The sequence below is a fragment of the Humulus lupulus genome, chromosome 4 (genome assembly GCF_963169125.1).
Source record: "Humulus lupulus chromosome 4, drHumLupu1.1, whole genome shotgun sequence".
Classification (NCBI taxonomy): domain Eukaryota; kingdom Viridiplantae; phylum Streptophyta; class Magnoliopsida; order Rosales; family Cannabaceae; genus Humulus; species Humulus lupulus.
The window spans coordinates 144257061-144266687 of record NC_084796.1 but is presented as its reverse complement, the minus strand read 5'-3'; the positions used below and the strand labels follow the sequence as shown (position 1 = coordinate 144266687).

The following is a 9627-nucleotide window of genomic DNA, read 5'->3' as shown; positions in this document are numbered from 1 at the left end:
TTATTTAAAATTTTCTAAAAAATTTACTAAAAATTCCTTATAATTATATATAGTTTCATATAAAAAAAATAGAATTACAACTTATTTATATACCAAAAATACTAAAAATATATAACATTAGAAAAAATAGAAATTCCTACCGTAAAAATTTCGTATATATAAGTGTTGTCCGTATTTTCACATCTGACAAGTGGCAACCCCCAGTGACTGGTTCGAACGTTCATAGACATCATCGGGGCATGTTACTGCTCGAGGCCTCTAGTCGGAGCAAGGGTCCTAGGTGAGACGTTGCCTTTGACAATGGGTCGTGGGTGCCTTAGTAGATTACTCTCCAAGGTTTGTCCTCGGAGCTGGAGTTTCCCTAACTCGGGCAATTAAGGCGAGGGCTCTCGTCCCCCAGTCGATTCCCAGATCCGAGGTTTTGGTTCTCGGACCTAAGATAAGGCGCAACGTGTCAGTAAAGGCGGGTTTGCAGAGCCAGAGGATCGTCTAACAACCATTATGGGCGATCCGTCAACAGTGTTGCCGAGTGTACGACTCGACAATTTGCACTCCCACTACGTCGTCTGACACGGAGGTACTTACAGCATGCCCTGATAGTACCTAGGGCATGTTCCCTATAAAATCAGTGCTTTTCTACAGTAAGCTCCGCAAATCTCGTTTGAGTCGTGGTCTCTATTCAATGCAGCCCAATGCATTGGATTGGTATTATTCCCCCAATAATAGGAAGAATGTGTATTAATTAATGATGATTAGTATTAATGACCCCAACCTCTATAAATAGGGTTGGGAGTCTCATTGTAAAGGGTTCGGTTTTTTAGAGAGAAAACATATTGTACTCAGAGCAATCTAAACACTGCCTGAGACTACACCATTGGAGCTTGCCATAACAAGCTTCTGATCCTCTTAATACCAGAGACTCGTAGACTAGAGTTCTTTTATAATATAAACTACGTAAAAATCATTGTGTTCTTATTGCTTATTTTTTTAATTTCTCTTCTTAAAGTTGATAGCGAAAAAGACAGTCAATAATAAGTATATATATTTCATAACTTTAGGATCTTTTGATTTTGTATTAAATTATTTTTAAAATTTTAAATTTATTATTGATCTTTTATGTATTCTGATGAGAAATTTGAAAACTAATTAGAACTCATCTAATTAAATAAAAAAATTCAGAGAATAAAATAATAGATAAAAAAATATATAGTATTAAATAAAGGGATTTTACCAATCTAGTCCCTTATTGTTTGATTTATGTTATACCCAATTTTCGAGTTAAGTAAATATTAGCTCTATAAATTTTGATGGCCTCTTGTATGAAATGCAAAGACAGTTTGAATTCATTTTTGCAAATACTTAGCATGAAATGAATCATGCTTATGGAAGCTACGAGTTGAGTATAGGGTGCATGGTTCACCTCGAGTCATATCGTTAGAAGTCAAGAACTCAAAGAAAATATCATTATCCAGCTCATGTATCATCTTGCTCAAGGTTAACACCCGAGGGGATGCTTATACTCTATAATGGATAAGAAGCTCGTCCTCAACATTTCAGCTCAAGTAAGTGAGCTAGGTATACTCGTGTCTCAAACGTGTGAATGCCAAATCCCACAAATTAAGAGATTATTTCCCATTTTACCTGCTTTGATCAAATCAAAGGGAAATAAGGGATATTTTGTAAGGGAAATTTGCTATTATATGCTAAAAAATTAAACCCAAAAAATAAACATAGGAAAGTTATCCTATTTTTTCAATTTCTTCCCCAAATTACCCCTCACTTTTCAACTTCCCTCATTTTCTCTAACTCCCTTCTCTCTCCTCCTTCTATAACTCCCTTCTCTCTCTCTCTCTCTTGCTCTCTCTCTCTCAGACCAAAAAAAACCACCACGGCTTGCAGTCAGCCGGACCTCCACCCACCACGACCTCAGCCGGACCTCCCACACACTCAACCGACCTTCACATTCATTTTTCTCACCCCAAAAGCAATGGGTAAGTGTTTTTTATGCAAAATATTGTTGGTTTTTGTTATATTTAGTGTAAGTTGTATGGATTTGTACATTGTTGGTTGTATTTTGTCCATTTTGTGTTCTGAAATGAAAGTAGACTATGCTCCGTTTTCTGCGTTTTTTTCTGGGTTTTTTCGTTTTTTTGCGATTTTTGAACGATAAATTGCGATTTTGTGCGATTTCTACCAAAGTCAGAGGTTAGGGATGAAACTATGCGACATTTGAACGATGTCATTGCGATTTTGTGCGATGTTATATGTGTGGCAAAACTAAGTATTTTTGGGCGATTTTAGGGCGATTTGTGGGTGACTTTATCTGCGTGCGATACTTGTGCGATTCCTGTGCGATATCATTGCGATTTTGTCTGTATTAATTTTGTCCAAAATTTCTTGCGATAGTTGTGCGACTTTGTGCGATGTTTTTGCGATATTGAACGATATGTGTGTGATTTTAAATTTGTACGACTTTATTTGTACTTTTTTCTGATTTAAAATTTTTTTGTTTGTGACAAATTCAATTGTATTTGTGCCTGTATTGTATGATGGTGTTTGGGCTGTCGAGGGTTTCAACTGGGTATTCAATTCCCCAACAAGTAAGACGTTGATGTTTGACATTGTCACTACTCTGGAAAAGTTGCGTGAAGTTTTGTATGAAGAGTTGGATGTGGATCCTTTGGTGTATGAACTGAAATTAGAAGTTTGTTACATGTACATGAAAGGCACCAAGTGCCTTTCAAATCAGAAAAAAGTACAAATAAAGTCGTACAAATTTAAAATCGCACACATATCGTTCAATATCGTACAAATTAGAAGTCTGTTACATGTATTCAATTCTGCTGTCGAGGGGCCACCGCTCATCTTTAGGCCTGTGATCAAACTGAACTCAGACCTCCCAAATCTGGCTTCCGTTTTACCCACGTAAAACCACACTTCATCGTTTTTAACTTCACTGACCTTCTTTTTCCTCAATAACAGTTGATGCACAATCACCCCGGAGAATTGAAGAATACTGGCATTCCAAAAAGATCCGAAGGGACTTTCCTTCACCTTATCAGTCAACTTAAAGGCTTCGAACTTATCCTTTATAGCACTGAAGTACTCGTTCTCTCTGTAGGTGATATGCCCTGGAAAATGCTCGGACAATGGGAGAACGAGCTCTGGAGCCATCTGCATTTTTAAAAATAGGAATTATTATTAATCGCACAAATGTCGCAAAAGAACTCGCAAAACTACAATTATGAATCGCACAAACATCGCAATGAATCGTAGAAAAAATGTATAAGGTTTTTAAATTAAAATCGCAAAACCTATCCAATATAATCGCACAAACATCGCACAAACATCGCTAAAACTATGAGTACCTTGACTGTCGCTCAAATAGCTCAATATCGCTCAATATTGCTCAATATCGCTCAATATTGCAAAACAACACAAATGCCATAAACTATCATTATTTCCCTAAATAATCGCACAATATCGCCCAAATGTAACAGACTTCATGTACGTGTAACAGACTTCTAATTTCAGTTCATACACCAAAGGATCCACATCCAACTCTTCATACAAAACTTCACGCAACTTTTCCAGAGTAGTGTCAATGTCAAACATCAACGTCTTACTTGTTGGGGAATTGAATACCCAGTTGAAACCCTTGACAGCCCAAACACCATCATACAATACAGGCACAAATACAGTTGAATCTGTCACAAACAAAAAAAATTTAAATCAGAAAAAGGTACAAATAAAGTCGTACAAATTTAAAATCGCACACATATCGTTCAACATCGCAAAAACATCGCACAAAGTCGCACAACTATCGCAAGAAATTTTGGACAAAATTAATACAAACAAAATCGCAATGATATCGCACAGGCATCGCACAAGTATCGCACACAAATAAAGTCGCACACAAATAAAGTCGCCCACAAATCTCTCAAAAATCGCCCAAAAATACTTAGTTTTTGCCACACATAACATCGCATAAAATCGCAATGGCATCGTTCAAATGTCGCATAGTTTCATCCCTAACCTCTGACTTTGGTAGAAATCGCACAAAATCGCAATTTATCGTTCAAAAATCGCAAAAAAACGAAAAACCCAGAAAAAAAACGCAGAAAACGGAGCATAGTCTACTTTCATTTCAAAACGCAAAATAGACAAAATACAACCAACAATGTGCAGATCCATACAACTTACACTAAATATAACAAAAGCCAACAATATTTTGCATAAAAAACACTTACCCATTGCTTTTGGGTGAGAAAAATGAATGTGGAGGTCGGTTGAGTGTGTGGGAGGTCCGGCTGAGCTCTGGCTGAGGTCGTGGTGGGTGGAGGTCCGGCTGACTGCAAGCCGTGGTGGTTTTTTTTTTGTCTGAGAGAGAGAGAGAGAAGGGAGTTAGAGAAGGAGGAGAGAGAAGGGAGTTAGAGAAAATGGGGGGAAGTTGAAAAGTGAGGGGTAATTTGGGGATGAAATTGAAAAAGTAGGATAACTTTCCTATATTTATTTTTTGGGTTTAATTTTTTAACTTATTTAATTTTTTAGTATATAATAGCAAATTTCCCTTTTGTAATTAAATATGTTATATTGATTGATATTCATATTTATTAGGCAATATTCGATAATGGGTAATTATCCCTATTTTTTGGGAAACCTTATATGAGAATCCCCTTTATAAATAAGATGGATTGATCATAGTTGTGGGGAGGCCAATTCTAGTATACCAAATTCTATGTAATTGTTCTTGAAGCATTAAATGCAGAAACCCTAATAATAATGTCGTGTAGACTAGGTGGATTTAACCACTGAATCACGTAAAATCATATGTGTTCATCTCGTATATTGTGTTCTTATTGTGCAAAATACATAATTCTCTCCTATTTTAAGTTGACGAATTTCTATGTCAAAAGTTTGGTGCCTTTATTGAGAGCATTAGGATAAATCCCTTTTTCTTTCTTAAAAACACTTTTCTAAGATATGGTGATGAACACTCAAAGAGCTAATCGTGAAGAATGGTCTACCCTCATTGCTGTTGTGGAGGAGTATCAGCCTGCAATGCCTACTGGAGAAGAAACCTCACGATGCGCTAAAAATCATCCTCAAAATAATGCTGGAAATAACAAGTGAGAAGATGTAGGGAGCTCATCTTCCCCCCACTAGACTTGATGCTTGGGGTCTTCCTTCCTCCTACTATGTGAATCTTATCGAACAAGAAAACTTGCAGCTTAAGGATCAGCTCACAGATGCTAACGGGAAAATTAATGAGATAATGGCCAAATCTCCACCTATGGATGGGGAAAACACCAAACAAGGACTTACCGCTTCCTAACAAACTCGACCTCAGGGAAGGCCTCGCGGAAGCAGAAATCATTTTGTCCGAACTACATCACCCAGTACTCAGGATGTTGGAAACGTTTATAGACAATCATGAGGAAATAACCCACCTCAAGTGTAGGTGAATGTACCTCCCCCAAATGTCAGAGACATCCTTGTGGATACTACAAGCAGCGGACTACATAGGGAGCCGAATGAGAGGATAGGTGAATACCCTTTCCTATTCTCCATCTGCCTTCTCCGATAAGGCATCCCTCGCCTCCATAGGTTGAAGTCCCTCAATAGATGTTGGTATTAATTTGAATAAAATCAAGAACGCAGCGGAAGGTGGGGGGGGGGGGGGGTTTAAAAATCATTAATATCAGTCAGGATCAATACATATATTTATACATTAAATCAACACATACAAGGAAAATGAGATTACCTCTTGAAGCCTATCAAGATTCATTGGGTCTTTTAGTATAATAATCGATCTTCTTATCCAATGAAGACTCACACCTTAGCCTTCCAAATCGTTCCTCTAACACACAAGGATGTGTGTGTTAGAATATTTTATATGGACTAACATAATTAAGTGTTGCTCACACAGTGTCGGTATTAGCATGTAATGATAACTATATAATCGGTAATGCATGATATTACCATCGGGCCATAATGGGATGGACATAACGTACTAACATGCTCGGGGCCCATGGACACGCTCTAAAACATCTTTGGTCAGCCCATTGGGCCAAGACAACTAATTCTCTCACATTGGGCATGTAAGCCCAATTGGCCCATAATTCCTTATATAAAGGGTTGTGCTCTTGATTGATGATTAAAGTAGAATGAGTGTGGCTATGGTGTAGGGAGAATGATAGAGTAGTGTTCATTACTCCCAAGCTCTCCTTTTCTCTATATGTGTAGATCAAAGAAGTGTAATCAACATGATTATTAGAGATCAAGGCTATAATTGGAGGTACGTATATTATTATATTAATGTCCTAAATAAAATGTTTGATCATGGAAATTCATGAGCATGATTTGATATTGATTATTGTTTATTTAGTGCTCATTGTGTATTAATTATGACAATTGGTATCAAAGCCAGGTCATTTGATTTTACGGCTTATTAGAATAATTTTTTTTTTTTTCAAATCTGATTTACAAAAAAAAAAAAAAATCGAAATTATATATTATTGGTAGATAAAATCAGATTGGAGGATGAGTATTGAGTTTATCAATATTTTAGATTGTATTTTCCGTTTCTTTTACGTTGAAAACACCCAAAACCCAAGCTTTTTCAAAGCTTGTTAATGGCCGAAAATGGCTATTAGATCTACGGGTTTCGGATGTTTATAAGTTTGAATGGGTACTGGAAATAGAAAGAGCATGAAAAATGGAGAAAAACCTCTCAAACGACATCAAAATCGGAGCTCTGGTGGCTAAAATCCAACGGGGTCAGAATTTGGGTTCGAAACGGGTCGAACAGACCTGCTGGAGGTTGAAGACAACCTCAAAACGACGTGTCGTCATTTTTCTGATTTAGTGTGTGGGCACGGATGATTCACAGGTTGATTATTTAGGCTCTCTAGATATTCTCAACACATGAGATCTAAAGAGTTTGGAGAAGAGAGAAGACTTGTAGAAAGTTCAAGAATTTTCAGGCGTAAAAAACTCTATCAATACTTTTCTGAGAGAGTCTGATAACAACAATTAACAACTTCCTTAAAGAATCGCTTCTTTTTAGGTTTATAAAGATAAAATAAAATAATTTATTTTTCTTTAATTTTATTAATTCAAACTAATCAATTATATTATTTTTAATTATTTATTTAAATCAAATTTTAAAAAATAATTAAATAAAGAAATAAATTCAAAATTCAAAATTCAATTCCCGAGGATAGTGGCACACAAAGTGGCGCCACTCACTGTGCCAGACAGTGAATGGCGTGACAGTGAGTGGCGTGAGCCACGATTATAGCCTTACTAATTTTTCTCATTTGTTTGTTTAATTAATTTTAAGACAATATATTTATTCCGAAAAATAAATATCAGTTAATTCAAAATTAACATTATCTTAAAAACTATCTGTTTGAATAATTATCTTATACTAAAATAATAATTAACTCTCTTAAATATTAATCCAAACACTGATTAATATTTATTTTAACTAATATAAAGTTTTTCAAATAAAAACTAATTAGTTAATTTGAACATAATTATCACTTTGCCCTGGAAAAATAATTCATTTGCAATTTAGTCATTTTCTCCATTAGTCTTGCATGAGACATCTTTACCCATGACAGTGTAAGACAGAGGCAACTCGGACCTATAATACGAAGCTCCAATAAACTAGATTATTAATTAAAGTCTTGAATTCAATAATCTTATTTAATAATTCTATTATTACTCCACTATAAATATGAAATTGCACTCTAAGTAATTATAGAATTATATTTATAGAGTTTTCTCTTGTAGTCCATTGATGTAATCAATAAATGTACTTTTGTCCTCCATTTATTGGTTCGCTAATTAAAGTTGGTCAAGAATTATCATTTTACCCTTCTAATTACTTCTTGTTCCTTAAGTACCATTAATTCACCAGTGAATAATTAATCTATAATCATATTATAGATTTGAGCTCAATAAGTATTCATTCCCAGAATTAACCCTTAAGGGAACCAATATTTGATTCATTAGGAAAACATGGATTCCTTTATTGTAAAATCATGTTTCCAATCATTCATGATATTGAATCTCCAAAACAAAAGTCACTAGCCTCATTGTATTAAGAGACATTAACGAATGAATCAAAAGTTCCAATAAACATAAACAGGAGCTCATGATAACTCAGGATTTAGACTGATATACAAATGATCATTTATTAAGATATGAATTAAATATTTATGGCAAACGGTAAGTTTATAAAGATAATTAATTCACATCAATCCTGTCATATATAATCACTATTGTATAAAGTAAATTTACCAAGATGTCTATCCACATCAGTAATTCGAATCTAGATTACTTGCATCCCATATGCTCAGTAAATCGTACTAGCAACCATTCATTAAAGATTTCGAATTTTAATACGTTGCTGACTATTTTATTTATTATATACGAACTTAATTCTCTCGTACGCATGCAAGATCATATTCTCGTAAATGAATATGAAATTTTCTAATATTTATATAAAATATTCTAACATAAATTATAACATTCAAATATAGTAAAAATGTATTTTTATTTAAATCAATAAAAATGTCATTTCACATGCTTTTAGGGCATCAACCCTAACAATAGATACCTCATAAGAATTCTATTTGCAAGGAAAGGGGAGGTGGATATGCTCAAGATTGCAGGAGGACAGGTGTGGAAGTCCCACCAAGACTACTTGCAGAACACACGTCACGAGGCTCGATACAAACCCCAGTAGGAAGTAAGTCAGGCATCATGATCACGGACCATTGGGATCAGAGCCCATGTGAACAATCCTCCACCTCGACAACTGCACCAGGGAGCTGTTAGTTTCGTAGAGAATAGCTACTTGACTGAGAGTCAGGATATGAGCAAGTCGATGAGTGTTTATAACACTGCCATTGCTCCAAGAAATACGCGCAAATGTACACAGTCACAAACAAATAATATAATGATAAGTAAAGAGTATTGTCTCCACATGGATTGAATTAGCAATAATTCGTGTAAAATCCACACTTAACAACTTCGGCAAAACAATTGATAATAATTTAAATAAACCTAAAAAAATAAGCAAGAAAATAAATAAGCCAAAGAATAAAAAGAACAAGATAATGATGATGAGTAAGAACAATTAAATCCTCCTAATATGCAAAATTGGTGACAATGTTGGAGGGATTTTATAGCAAACTGGGCTTTACTAACTAAGAATTCCAAACAAGTTCGTAGGCTTCCGTCAAAGTCACTATGATTTTAATTCTTTAGTTAAACTAAACCTATGTCTATGTCAATCTAACTTCAAGAATATATTTCTAAGCACCAATTCCATTAAGTTATGCAAGGTAACTATATATATGTCCAAACCATTACAATCACAATATGAAGAGAGCAATCTTGCACTATTCAAGTTTTTTTAGATGGCCACTGAATAGGGTTTCACTTTAGTCTATCATCATCGTAGAGTTTTCATTCACCTAATCGCTTAAAACTCTAAGTTTTTGTGATAATTTGCAATTAAGGGTAATGTTAAAGTGTTTTTACTTATGTTGAAGAATATAACCTATGTCAAATGAATCACATGCTTGTTGGAATTGTTGCTTAGATTAACTA

The 9627-nt window shown here is 34.9% G+C and overlaps 1 long non-coding RNA gene across 1 annotated transcript; it reads right to left on the bottom strand.

The window, feature by feature from the left end:
• Window positions 1-2672: 2672 nt before the first annotated feature.
• Window positions 2673-4389, bottom strand: LOC133829208 (uncharacterized). Its single transcript, XR_009891619.1, has 2 exons — window positions 4251-4389; window positions 2673-3174 (listed from the first exon to the last, which is right to left on the bottom strand). It is a non-coding gene; the product is annotated as an uncharacterized LOC133829208 (long non-coding RNA).
• Between the last annotated feature and the right edge of the window lie 5238 nt (window positions 4390-9627).